The sequence below is a fragment of the Podarcis filfolensis genome, assembly GCF_964270895.1.
Source record: "Podarcis filfolensis genome assembly, chromosome: 15".
Lineage (NCBI taxonomy): Eukaryota > Metazoa > Chordata > Lepidosauria > Squamata > Lacertidae > Podarcis > Podarcis filfolensis.
The window spans coordinates 14,741,859-14,756,850 of NC_139618.1; the positions used below are offsets into that span (position 1 = coordinate 14,741,859).

The 14,992-nt window shown below is 46.3% G+C and overlaps 1 protein-coding gene across 2 annotated transcripts in view; it reads left to right on the forward strand.

Annotated features, from left to right (window-relative positions):
* Window positions 1–14,992, forward strand: part of RNF43 (ring finger protein 43) — a 51,479-nt gene that overhangs the window by 3,487 nt on the left and 33,000 nt on the right. The gene's annotated exons all lie outside the window — the stretch shown is intronic.

The window sequence follows — 14,992 nt, forward strand, 5'->3', positions numbered from 1 at the left end:
CTCACCTCGCAGGGTCCTCACATGACTTGAGTTCATTGTTCTCAAGGCAAGTAGTACAAAGCCCAGCCGATGCCCTGTAGTTTACAAAATCCAGTTCAGAACCCTTAATGAGTTGGAAGCTGCCGACAGTGATTGAATTTAGCTGGGCTGAAACCAAAATTGTAAATGAGTTGGAGCAGTTGCGTTGGATTGAACTGATTTGAGGGGGCTACTTGGGAGACAGAAAAGAAACAAAAAGTGGCAGCTTTATTGGGTGGTTTATGAATGCCCATGTGAACAGAAGAAGATAAGAAGAGCCTGCTGGATCAGGACAACGGCCCATCTGGTCCAGCATCCTGTTGTTACAGTGGCTGACCAGATGCCTGTGGGAAATGCACAAACATAGGAGCACTCCTGTGGCTCAATGGATCAAATTGTTGAGGTCCAGGAGTTGAGGGATTAAGAATGCAACTGCCCACTAACATGTGAGAGAACATGAGTCTTCTCTTGGGTTCCTGTGTCTTCTCTTGGTGGTGTTGGTAGAGCGTCCATCTTGCATGTGGAAGGTCCTTGCTTCTTATATTCCTAGCATCTCCATCTCAAAGGATCTGACGTGAGTAAAGAGCCCTGTCTGTGACTCAGAGTACCTCTGCCAGTCAAAGTAGAAAATGTTAAGCAAGTTGGACCAATTTTTCAATGCAGCACCAGGCAGCTTCATATGATTAAAGGAACATGTACTTGTTTGGGGCAGGCCTATTTAAATGTGGAAGAGCCTTGCTTCATTGCTGACATCACTTATTAAAGGATCTCAGGTAACAGGCTGGGAAAGACCTCTCTCTGCATGAGATCCTGGCTGCCAGTCAGAGTAAGTGATACTGGCTGCAAGGAGCAGCAGCACAAGGCAACTTCGTACATTGCATTGGATTTATTTACTTTTCGGCAATGTTCACTAGATGTCTGATGCTGACATCAATCAATTATCACAGCTTAGATGCTAGTAGTGATAAAGTTGGTTCTGGATACTTGTTCAGAGAGTTTTGGGCAAATGATTACCTTCTGGAGATGCAGAATCTTATCTCGCAGAGCGGAATGAGATGGTTCTGGAATAGAACATCTCTGATAATTGCAAACGAGAATAAGGCTGCCTCCTGCACACTTCCAGAGCAAAAGAATGTCCCGTCACCTTGATCTGACTATCTCAATCTTTTTTAGAATCCTAGAACTGCAGAATTGGAAGGGACCCCACAGGGTCAGTTAGTCCAACCCCCTACAATGCAGGAATTACAGCTAAAGAATCCATGCAAGAGTAATATTAATATTACTCATAGTTCTTGTATCCCGCCTTATTTTGTCCAAGGCTCTCGGAGAAACCTATATGGCATACACAGTAATTTAGCTTATTTTATCTTCAGAACAACCCTACGATATACATTATTACTGAGAGATAATAAATGGCCCAAGGTCCCCTATTATTTATTTATTTTCATGCCACCGATATGCTTAGAAGTCCAAAAGGACCAGTCCCTGCCTGATGAAGGAACGTAGAGGAATTTGACAACAGGAGAAGTGGAGGCAGGGAAAGAATGTGCAATTATTCCATTAATTTCTTAGATTTATTTCCTGCAACTTTCTCCAACATGTACGCATATTTAGGCTTGGTGACAGACTAAGTTACAGTATAGCATGGCTGTGCGGAAGACTTCTTAGGAAAGTTGGGTATTAAGGGGGAATTTGAAGGAAGTGATAGATGGTAGCATCCATGCGTTGTGGGGGAGCAGGTCCAAGCAAAGGAGAAAAGATGGGGTCGTATGAGAGAGCTGTGGGTCCCATCCATCATGTGGCTGATTCAAGGCCCATATTTATTTATTTATTTATTTATTCAGTCTGTGGCACCAAGTACATCATACCGGCTTTCAAACATCTTGTCATGAGCTGAAAGGCCCCTGCTGGGACCCGGTGCTAGAGAGAGCATGATTCTGCAACTGTTATTTGTGCCTTTCATAACAGGTTAGGGTTGCTGCTATGTGTTCTGTGTAGAACTGCCTTTAAAAATGGCAGTGGCTCACATAATGATGGTCAATAGCCACAATTGCACTCTGTGTGTTCGGTATGAATTGTTTATTGTTGTTGATGCTGCAGGCAAATTTAATAAAAACTTTTTTTTAAAAGAATAAACTGCCAGAATGTTATCTGAGCCTATCATATGGAGCCTACAATTTAGAGGGCTGGCTTTAGCCTTTGGAGCCGCCAGACCCAAAGTGGGCTATATTGCCCCTTCCGGAGGGGGCAGTGTGATTCCTTAGGGGACTTGAATTAAATAAACTACATAGTGTTAACGGGATTTTGAATAAGCATGCATTGAATTGTTGCCATTTCATGTTTTACTGTGTTTATTCTCTTCCTTAGTGTGTCATGCAAACTGCTATTCTGAATAATTCTTTTTATATGCCTCATCCACACTATATATTGATTTCATACCACTTTAACAGTCATGGTTTCCCCCAAGGAATCCTGGGAACTGTAGTTTGTTATGGGTGCTAGAAACTGTGAAATGACTCCCACCTTTCTCCCAGGACTATAATTCCCAGAGTTCCCTGGGAAGAGGGATTGACTGTTAAACCAGTTTGGCATGGATGTGCCCTATAGTGTGTGGTAAGGGGTATTCCGAATGATTGTATGGAACCAAGGGGATGGTGGCCCCCCAAAATTGGGAACCACGGATTTAGAAATCTATTCTGAGTGGGACTAACATTAGATACAACCCATAAGCTTTTCCATTGTTGGCACTGATATTATGCAACACTCTCCCAAGGGACACCAGTCTCCATCACCTTCTGGCTGGCAATAAAATTCCAGTTATTCATTGAGGACAGGGAGGCATTGAGATAGGACAGGCTGATTGTGAGTAGCTTCCTTTTGACCCATCTGTTGGCTGCTGCTATTTGTTATTCCTGCTGTGTTGATTTGACCTCCTGCCCGTTATAAATTGCTTTATAATCTTTTTATTGTGGTAGTCCACCCCGGGAGGTCTTTCATTTGGAAAGTGTTTGAAGTCAATAAACAACAAGGAACTTGGGAGCCCACAGTGATACCTGGAGGCCAAGTGCCGCAAATAACTTCTAGGTCAAAAGCTCAAAATCTGGCAGCTATACATCTGGTAAGGCCACCTCTGAATCCATTGTCCAAGCAAGGCAAGGACTCAGTGGTGACTGTTTTTTTTTTAGGGTAGTGGCACCTCTCAGCACCTCTCTTCTGCATGTGTCCAGGACTTCAAACAGGCTGATACCTTCTGTGCATCCTTAGAATCCAACAGGGCGATTGCTGGCTGCACCACATGTACCAGCAATCTTCAAAATTTACTTTTGAGTGGACGTACCCATGTTCCCTTGAGAGAAAGTGGGTACTGAAGTGACAATAATAAAACCAATTTTTAAAGAAAGAAAATAACTATATGCTAACATATCAACTAATCAAAAAGGAAGTCACAAAAACACACATACAAAATGTTTCTTAGCTTTAACAAAAGGTGAGCAAAGAGGCATAATTCCTCTGATCTACAGGAATGTCCTTGTTCCACAGTATCAGGGCCACGGCTGCTAAGGATGTGCTTCTAATTCTCAAACTGCACAGGTAGATGGTAGTTGAAACAAGGCCTGTTTTGATGAATAACCATGGCAGGAGGGTTGATGCAAGGAGATGCAGTCTTTAAGGATGTGGGTCTCAGCCAGTGTTGGTAAAACCCCCCCCCAAAACCAAAACCCCAGTCCCTTGAATTGTGCCCAGAAGTGCATGTTGTCAAGGCTGCTAAGGACAGACTGAGCGCACTTCCTTTTCCTGAGCCTCTTGTGCTACCTGAAGCACTTCCGACATCTTCAAGGGCAGTCCAATAGCAAGCGCATTGCAGCAGTCCATCCTGAAGACTTACACATTATGTTGCACATATCTGTTTCAAGGGACAAGCACTTGATCTTCTGAGGGATTCTTTCAACACTGGGGGTGTGGGTGGGAGGGGAAGCTGCCATTCAGGCATCCTGTCTGAATGGCAAAAGATGCCCAAATCCAGGGCAGAACCTGCCAGGTTGAGCTTCTGCAACATCTGCTCAAAGACAGAACAGTTTTAGAAAATCAAAAGTCGGTTTAGGTTAAGGGGATGGATGCCCACACAGCTTGGGGAAAGGAGAGGCCTTTAGGTCGTTCTGAAGGTGAGGGCAACATGGAGTAATGCCCTGACTCTCATATTCAGGAGGGTCAAGTAGCGGAAATCAAGGATAGTGTAAATTCAAAAGGCTGATATGAGATGAAGCAGACAAAGAGCCAAAAGAGGTCCCTCTCAGGAGGGAGGAGCCAGAGAAAACCCTGCTCCGCACATAGATCTGCCACTCTAAACCCCAATCCAGTGCCAGAGGGTCTGTGTGGAGAGACTGAGGTGTGTAGCTCTGTAAACCTGGGGTTTGCCTGATCAGGTGAGGGAGCGGGGTGGGGGGCGGACTTGCTTGTCATCCTCCACTGTTCTTGCTCTGTGTGCTGTGAGCAGGAAGGAGCATGACGCTGGGAGGGGGTCAAAGAAAACAAGCAGGAGGCGAGGGGGTCAGAAGGGGGCTCAGTTTCAAGCCAGAGTTCTCAAAGTGAGTTTGGTAGTGCTCAAACCCCCGCCCTGCCCAATAATTGCATTTTAATCTGGGTTGGTGATGGTCCCATGTAACACTAGATCGGACAAGTGGGGGGTGGGAGAGGCTATGTGATGCCTAAACCCCGATTGTGGCCATGATTCAGAAGAGAACCCAATCCCATCCCATCCCCCCCTTTTAATTTCACAAATGCCAGCCCCATTGTCCTAAATAGTTTTGGATTAAGAGTGCTTAACCAGATAGGAAGCTTCCAAGACTGGAGGCTCACTTCCTCCTTACATTAATGCAACCTGAGAGCGAATTAGAAACCTACAAAGGTTTAAACTCAAATCACTCCCAGCTTGGCTTTTGCATGCATATATTCACATATATTTTACATATATAGATTGCGTACTCTAAAGGGCCTCAGTGCTACAGTAACCTCAGAAAAAAAATCTTTCTGCCACAGTCTTAACCAGTGGCGTAGCGTGGGTTGTCAGCACCCGGGGCAAGGCAAGTAATTTGCACCCCCTAACCCGTGGATTTGCGCCCCCTAACCCCCAGATGTTGCGCCCGGTGCGGCCGGCCCCCCCGCACCCCCCACGCTACGCCACTGGTCTTAACCTAGTGTTTTCATTTCAACCCCTTTGAACTCTCTCATTTTCTCTCGGTACCACATTTCATTTCAGTACCCCATCTCTGTTGACCCCCTTGCATACTGTAACATTTGCATTCTCCATCTTCCAGTAGCCTCTTTTTTTCTTCAATCAGGTTTTCTTGTTGTCTTTCTTTTTCTTAATCCCCATCTCTTTCCCCTCCCTGCCTTCACATCTTTCCCCTCCTCCTTGCACAGCTCTGTGGCAGAAGCACACAAGCCTTTCACTCTCCCAGCAAGTCACACTGTAGGAAGGCTAGGGTGTCTTGTATGGCAGGTTGGTTGGTTGCATTTGGCTGAAAATATTTAGTTCTGCTTCACTTCTAAATCCAGGGACAGGAAAGCACCATTTCTCCATTTTGGCTGCAAAAAGTAGGTGCCTTACCTGGTGCAGACCTTGCTTAATTGATATTATTCTAGAGGATTTGTTCTGGACTAACCGCTGCTTTTTCTTTTCTTTTTTTCAATGGGAAAGGGAGTGAAACTTCATCCGGATCAACATTCCTTTGCAATATCTATAGCTGTGAAGGAAGTGGCCTGTTCACTGCACTCTTGAATTTAGCAAGAAATTTAAGCCCCTAGTGAACACCCAGCTTCCTTCATGGCTATAGATATACCACCTGCTTGCTTTCAAGAAAATAACACAAGCAAGACAGGGGGACGCCTGATCGAAATGTGCAAAATTCAGGTGGTGCAGCCCCTGCATGGGGACTGCATTGCCGCAAGTTTCACATTTGGAACGTGCCCCTCTCTTTGCTGCTGTAATATACATTTCAGTCTTTCGGTTGTGCTCTATCTTGAAACATGTAGATATGATGAGCTCCCAGCATGTACCTGTATTTCTACCACCACAGAGGAATGATCGGTGACTTGTGAGGCATGTTCACAGTTCACGCACAACAACCCCAAGACCTGTCCAGCACCCTGTTTGTGAGCTAAGGGTGTGCCCTAGAACTGCTCACATCCCCATACTTCTTTGCAACATATAAGGGCTCAAACGCAAAGCTCATTGGCAGCTGAAAACATTTTGACAGTTTTTCCTGAAGGCAGAAGGACTGATCTCTAACACCAGGGTAATAAGCAGGGCTGCTATATGTTCTCCTGGTTGGCACTGGCATGGAGAGAGAAAAGTGTAGGATGTAGAATTGGGTACGTAAACTTGCTTTCATTGTGTTAAAGGTTCTAGTCCTCATGGGTGCAAAACTCCATATTTGGGAGGATATTTAGCATTGGGGAGCACTGGATGCAGTGACCAAATTCGGGGGTGGGTGGGTGTGACACAATTGTCTTAGTACAGGAAATCTCACTGAATTTGGGAGTGAGGAGGCAAGTAGGTGACACCATACATTTTTTGCTTTTCAAACATTCATCGGCATTCATTTCCTGCATAGTCCATATCCATTGTGCTAAACATCCAGTTCCTTTGATGATCCGTGTGTGTCGTGAGTTGACATTCCTGCTACCTGATAAGATCACCCCTAGTTTCTTAACTCATGAAAAGATTGGTTAACCACAGCCCCATGACTGGTTTAGCATGAAAAGCTACCCTTCAGAGGCTCCAAGCTGTAGGAGGAGAGCAGCAGTGAACATGGTACGTTTGGGTGAACTCAAGTCTCTGGGTTCCTGGCAGCTTCTTGCTCCAGAACTGATGAATGAACTTCCCCAGAGGCTGAGTACAGGTGTTAAACAGCACCAGGGACAAGATCTTATCTTCCGGTGGTAAAATAATTCCTAGGGGCACAGCAGCAGTTGCCCAACACTGCCTTTGAGGACCGAACCCCTTAGGTAGGAACAGAAGGGAGTGCTCGGCAGTTTCCCAATATCCTTTGAGATTGTTCAGGATGAGTTGATGGTCAGCATTGATCACTATTAAGAGAGGCCAGGAGAATAATCAGATTAACATTCCCCTCCAGACACTGGTCATTGCCTGGGGACAGCAGCGTGGGTCCAAGGTCCAGGGGTCCAGGTTTATCTTTTTATTTATTTCATAAAATTTATACACTGCATGACTGTAGAAAACAGCCTCAAAGTGGTTTATAGAGAGAATAAAAGAGTAAAATTATCAGTAAAAGCAACTCTTTAAAACATTCAAAAGATAAAATAAGCAAGAAACTAGAAACAGATCAAAACATACATACACATTCTACGTGTCTGGGGAGACTTGCCTAAACAAAAATGTTCTTAGCAAGAGCCAAAAAGACTACAGTGAAGGCGCCTGTCTGATATCAAGAGGCAGGGAGTTCCTGAGTATAGGTGCTGCCACACTAACACATCAATTTCTTATAAATGCAGAATGGGTATGATGTGGCACCTGCAGCATTGCTTGTTTAGCCTCAGAAAACGGGATCCCTTCTTTCAAAGAAGACTTTAAACTAGTTCACCTCCACACACTTAGCTGCCTTGCCTACAAATGGTTACATGAGCTAGTTGAGAGTTCCCTACAAGAACTGGAATGAATATACCTGGGGCTGAAGATCCTGCCCAGCCTCCCGACTCATCCCAGTGAAGCCAAGAGCAGAGGCCTCAAAATTGGTGTCTGGCCAATCCTGGACCGTGACTGATGCCTGTTGTGACACCCAAAATGGACACTTAAATTTGTTGGTGAAGAAGACCTGTCCTTCTCCATCTCTCTGTCTTGCACACACTCATGCAGTAGGGAAATAATCGTCCACTACAATAGTTGTTGTCGTAAAACAGGGGTAAAGGTAAAAGTACCCCCGACCATTAGGTCCAGTCGTGGACGACTCTGGGGTTGTGTGCTCATCTCGCTCTATAGGCCGAGGGAGCCAGCGTTTGTTCGCAGACAGCTTCTGGGTCATGTGGCCAGCATGGTGAACCAGAGCAGCACACGGAAATGCCGTTTACTTTCCCGCCAGAGCGGTACCTATTTATCTACTTGCATTCTGACGTGCTTTCAAACTGCCAGGAGCTGGGACCGAACAACGGGAGCTCACTCCATTGCAGGGATTCGAACCACTGACCTACTGATCGGCAAGCCCTAAGCTCTGTGGTTTAGACCACAACGCCACCCACGTCCCTCTGCCACCCAGGAAATTGGTTCAGCTGGGAATGCCTTTTAATGCAACGCTACCCAATTTGCACTTTCTGAAGTGATAGATGAGCCAATTTTTAGCCTGGAGAAGAGAAGAAAAGACTGAGAAGTGATAGGATAGCCATCTTCAAATATCTAAAGGGCTGTCCCAAGGAAGATGGAGCAAGCTTGTTGGCTTTTTGCTGCTCCAGAGGGAAGGACCCAGAACCAATGGATTCAAATGACAACAAAAGGAGATTCTAGCTCAACAGCTGGAAGAACTTCCTGACAGTAAGAGCTGTTTGACAGTGGAACGGATTCCCTCGGAAGTTTGTGGGAGGTTTTTAAATAGAGGTTGGCTGGCCATTTGTCAGGGATTCCTTGCTTGTGATTCCTGCATTGCAGCAGGTTGGGCTGGGCTACTAGCCATGATGGGTATGCTCTGCCTGGAGTTGGAGGCAGTGGTGCATCTGAAAACCAGTTGCTGGAAACCAAAGGAGGCGGGAGAGCTCTTGCACTCAAATCTTGCTTGTGGGTTTCTCATTGGAGTATCTGGTTGGCTAATGTGAGAACAGGATGCTGAACTAGATGGGCCACTGGCCTGATCCAGGAGGCCCTTTTCCTGTGTTCTCATATTAGCATGGCCATATGATGCTCTGGAACAGAAGGGAGCACAGCCATGCCAGTTGAGGGGAGTTGTAGTCCAACACATCTGGAAGCCTGCAGACACCAGGCTACAATTACCATTGTAACCTGATGGCACTGCAAAGTTGACCACTGCTACTTATGAAATCTTCTTTTGCCCGATATTGAAATACATCCCAATTGCCCCGAACATGACACAGGCCATAAACTTTCAAATGGGTATATTTGGCTTCCCTCGTCCACATTTCCTTACTGCTGATTTGTATAATTATTAACAAATCAGTGGGCTTTGGGGCACAAAGTGCAATTGGCCTATGGGGAAAGTGCTTTGAAATGATGCCGCCGTGAGGCCAGACCCTCCATTCTCCAGCACACACACACAATATACTTATAACGATTGTATACCATTAACAGTCATGGTTTCCACCAAAGAATTCTGGGAACTGTAGTTTTTTGAGGGCTGGGAATCGTTGGACGCTCCCTCACAGAGCTACAATTCCCAGAGTTCCATGGGGAGACGGATTGACTGCTAGACCAGATTAAGTCTGCGGTGTGGATCTTCCCTGATATGAATGTATTTGGCATGAGTGCAGCAATCGCTGGCAAACATCCTTTAGCTTACATAATAACTATGGATGCAAGGCATTGCGGCGGCTGATAGGCCACTTAAAAGCATACGGAAAAGCAGGTGAGATGTCCCCACCCTCCCAAGTTAAAGGTGTGCTTGTGCAGAATGTTTCCCTTGAGCTTATTTCTTATTCTATTTATTGCATTTATACCCCATCTTTTTCTCTAAGGAGCTTGAGGTGGTGTACATTGCTCCCCTCCACATTAAATCCCCACAACAACCCTATGAGGTAGGCTAGGCTGAGAGGCAGTGACAGGCCCCCGAGGTCACCCAGTGAGTTTCTGTAGCCGAGTGGAGATGGGAACCCTGATGTCCTAGGGCCTACTATGCCACACTGACACTGAGTTATGGGAACAAAGCACTTTCTTGGTCTCTTGAGAGAGATGCAAAGCACAGTGGGAAGCTCCTGTTCGTTTTACTGGGGAGGCCTTTCCACCAGCTTGTCCCCAAAGTGACTGGGTTAGAGAACAGCAGAGGAAAGGGAAATGTGGCTTTCTTATGCTTGCATTCTGCCCCGCACCCTCCCACTCCATAAAAACCAGGTGTACACACACACACTGTACACTATGAGCTCTTATCTTAGTTTTTCCAACAGTACTACAAGAGTAAACATGGAGCTCTGTTTCTACCTCTTGCTTCCCTTCGCTCTTCAAAGCTGCAAAAGACTCAGCCTTGGATCTCAACTGTGCCTGAGCATGTATCCTGAACAGGCCTCTAGGCTGTTGTTGTTATCATCCTCATCCTCATCCTCATCATTAATATAAGAAGTGTCCTCTGGATCAGGCCAGTGGCCCATCTAGTCCAGCATCCTGTTCTCACAGTGGCTGACCCCAGATGCCTCTTCCTAGGAAGGCTGCAAGCAGGACCAGAGCCCAAGAGCACTCTCCCCTCCTGTGGTTTCTAGCCATCCATAGCTCTCTCCTCCATGAATTTGTCTAATCCTCTTTAAAAGCCATCCAAGTCGGTGGCCATCACTGCATCCTATGGAAGCGAGTTCCACGGTTTAACTATGCACTGTGTGGATACGTAATTGTTGCTGCTGCTGTTATATTTATTTATAACACACCTTTTCCCCATGGCGGCTTACAAAACAACCCAGATAAAATGCAAAAAGCTAAAAAGCACATAAAAGATAATCACTTAGTTCTAACTCAAGTAGAATTAAAAAAGCAAATATATTAAAGTGCAGATAATTAAAATAGCCCAGCCCTAATTAAAAGCCCTTTCCTTAAAAAAACACACACAACCAGTCAGTTCCCAAAGGCCTATCGGAACAAAACTGTCTTCACCTGCCAGTAGAAGGACAGCAGGGAGGGACACAGTCTGGTTTCTCTAGGGAGAGAGTGCCAGAGTCTGGGAGCAGCCACTGAGAAGGCCCTCTCCTGCAACTCCACCAAGTGTGCCTGGGGGCAGGCGTCCCTCAACTCACAAAAAAGCAGCCTTTTTATGTTATTATTTTATTCTTATATCCCAAGGAGCTCAAGGGGGGCACATGTGCCTTGTCCCCTTCCTGTTTTATTCTCACAACAACCTGGTGAGGTAGGTTAGGCTGAGAGGCAGTGACTGCCCCAAGGCCATCCAGTGAGCTATATGGCTGAGTGGGGATTTGAACCCAGATCTCCTAGCCCAACACACTAACTGGCACACTGGCTCTTGATGTGAGGATCGAACCTTAGGTGGCATCAAGGTCTTTTTATTTGTGCACCCCATCAAAAGAGTCTTGAGAACAACTGTATAACAACTGTATAACAACCATATCTGCTGCACACTAGGGTTGCCATATTTCAAGCTTTTTTTGGCGAAGTTTTTGAGCTTTTTTGTTTTTGGCAAAATCGCAAAAATAATAATAATGCTGTTTTTGAGCTATTTCTATGAAAAAATGGCAAAAACGGCAAAAACGACATGGGCTCCCATACATCTGGATTTCCCCGGATATTTGTTTTGGCCAGTTTCTGCCCAGATATTGCTGACAACTGCAGTATTCCAGACATAGGCAACCCAACGCACACCCCTAGCCTGGTGCCTTCTGCACGTTTTAGACTACAGCTCCAAATTCTAGGAATGATAGGAACTGTAGTCCAAGATATCTGGAGGGCACTAGCTTGGGGAAGACTGGCAAATGGAAATGTGGCAAGAGTTGTTGTTTTGCCGAGTTTTGTGCTTCACGTGCAGATAGCCATTTATAAAATTACTCATGGCATGGAGAAATTTGATGGAGAACACTAGAACACCACTGGTAGACATCCAATGAAGCTGAATGTTGGAAGATTCAGGGCAGATGAAAAAGGAAACACTTTTTCATGCAGCTCATAGTTAAACTATGGAACTCCCTCGCCCTGGAGGCAGTGATGTTCACCAACTTGGATGGCTTTAAAAGAAGATTAGGCAAATTCATGGAAGAGAGGGCTATCGAAGGCTACTAGCCATGATGGCTTAGCTCTCCTCCACAGTTTGAGGCAGCAATGTAGAGTTGGAAGGGACCACGAGGGTCATCTATAGCTCAGCCCCCTGCAATGCAGGAAACTTTTGCCCAATGTGTTGCTCAAACCCATGACTCTGAGATTAAGAGTCTCCTACTCGATACCAACTGGGCTATCCCTGCTCTGAAGTTCTTAAGGTAGCAGATGCAAAGGAGTCTCAAGCTACAGATTTCAGAGATTAAAAAATGGAAACGTTGAGAATTCCTAATGCTTGCTTGCTACTTTGGAAGCAAAGGCAGGTGAGCAGGAACTCCCAGATCGGCAGAGGAATCCAGGAAGATTTATAGAAGCATCCCTTGGTGCAGAACATGAGAGCGAGTTTTAAAAGGATGGTGCCGCCGCCGCCGCCGCTGTTACGAAAACATGAACAGGCACGCACAAATATTCCTCACATTTTTCTTCTCCCTCTAACAATTATTTCTTTTTCTTTTTCTTTTTTTAAAAAGGCACAGGGTCTCCAAATTAGATTTCCATCTTCTTTGAAGTTCCCAGAGATGCCTCCTTGCTAGGAACATGCTTGAGGTTGGAAGGTCAGCAAGGAGGGGACAGCGGTGACTGCTTAAGAGAGCTGGGGAGGGCAGGTCAAGAGTGTTTTCTGCATCTGGGGCTGCGACCCTAAACACTCATGGGTTGGGAGAGAGAACCTTGTAGAGTTCAGCAAGACTCGCTTGCATGTTAAGACGCATAGGGTCCTCCTGGGTACGGGATTATAAACATAGAGAACACATCTGGATCAAGCCAATGGCCTCTCTGGTCCAGCATCCTGTTCTCACAGTGTCTGACCAGATACCTCTTTTGGGAAACCCTCAAGGAAGAGCACCAGAGCCCTCTCTCCTCCAGCAACTGGTGTTCGGAAGCATTACTGCCTCTGACTATGGAGACAGACCAGAGCTAGGATGGCTAGTAGCCATTGATAGCATTACCCTCCATGAATTGGTCCAGTCCTCCTTTTCAGCCATCTGAGTTGGTGTCCGTCACTGTCTCCTGTGGGAGCGAGTGCCATAGTTTTAACTACACACTGTTTAAAGAGGAATTTCCTTTTATCCTTCCAGAATCTCCCAATGTTCAATTTTATTGGATGCCCCTGATGTCTAGCCACTGGTGCGTGATGAATTTTTTCATAGGGGAACATATATGGCCACAGGCGCAAGCTGGCGAGGACAATTGGAGGGGGTGACGTCATATGTGTGAGCATTGCGCCTCCCTTCCTAAGCTGGGCAGAAGCTTCCCGGGCTTTGGGAAGGGGACTTGCCTAGTCCCCCCCCCCAAGTCCACTGACCACACACTGCTGCGGTCTAGCACTATGAGAGAGGGAGAAAAACTTTCTTGCTGCATCACCTAGTCCTGGGCATATATAATCACCCTCATGAGCATGAAGCATAAGAGCACAAGAAGAGCTTTGCTGGATCAGGCCAGTGGCCCATCTAGTCCAGCATCCTGTTCTCACAGGGGCTAACCAGATGCCCCACTGGAAAATCTGTATGCAGGACTCAAGCACCAGAGCCTTCTCTCCTGTGGTTTCCAGCAACTGGTATTCAGAAGCATCACTGTCTCCAGCTCACATCTCAGTGCAGGATCCACAATATACTGATGAGCTGCAACCTCCTTGGCTTTAATACGTCCAAGGAAGGAGAGCCCACCTCCCTAGAGTTGGTCCTGCTGTTGGACAGGTTTCAATGTTAAGAAATGCCTCCAGATGTTTTAGCTGCTGCCTTCCTCTTTGCAATTCCTCCCCAATGCTCCCAGCCATGAGGCAACAGAGAGCAAGCCTGATCCATCTTCTGTGTGACCAAAATCCATCAGATACTTAAAGGTCCTTATTATCCCATCATAGCCATATCTTCTCCAGGTCTTTTGGTTTCCAGACTCCAAACTTTCCTGGACACCCTCAACTGGGTGTGCTCCAGTTTAGGTGTGTCAGGTGCCGCCCTAGGCTGAGTTAGACCGTTGGTCCATCTACCTCAGTGTTGTCTGCACTGACTGGCAGCAATGGCTGTGCAGGGTTTCAGGCTGGGGACATTCCCTGCCCTCCCTGGAGATAACTAGTCAATTAAGCTTTCACAGAATCATTGAGTTGGAGGTGACCCTGAGGTCAACCCCCTGCAATGCAGGAATATGCAGCCCTCCCATATGGGAATCAAACCTGCAATCTTGGCATTATCAGCACCACGCTCTAACCAACTGAGCTATGCCAGAGATTGAACTTGGAAACCTTGTGCATGCAGAGGAGATGCTCTCCCGGTACAGCCCTTCTTCTAAAACCAGCCTAAGGCTCCAGTCCTCATTGTTATGAATAAAGCTCTGGTTTAAATAGGAGTCTAGGAAGCTGATCTATACAGAATCAGACCATTGGGGTGCATTCAGCTCAGTATATGCTAAGAGGGGGGACATTCCCAGCCTTCCTGGAGATGCCAGGAATTGAACCAGGATGTCAAAGCAGATGCTCTGTCACTAAGATACAGCCTTGTCCCTGTGTATAAAGCAAGGGTCGTGGTTTGGAAGAAAGGGCTGGTTTAAGCAGGAATATGGGAAGCTGCCTAATACCGAGTCAGGCCGTTGGTTGATTGAACCCAGTATTGTCTACACAGCCTGGCAGCAGCTCTCCAGGAGGGAATCTCAGCCCTAGCAGGTGATGCTGTTGGAGACCTTCTGGATGCAAAGCAGGTGTTCCTCCACCTTCCCCAACAGTCTGCCAACTTCCTTAAAGAACTGGGCGTCATACTTCAGTTGCATCCTGAGCAGGTCACCCTCCTTTGCAGAAAATAGACTGCATCCAAAAGCAATGGTTGGAATCTGTGCTGTACCTGCACAGGTGGGAATAAAGGGCAGCTAAAATGATCAGAGGCTTGGAGCGGAGCAAATCCTCTGCCAAGGAAGGCTGCAGCATTTGGTAATGTGGAAGAGAGGATGACACAGGTGTATAAAATAGTGCCCAGTATGAAGATTTTTCTCACTTGTAATGCTTGC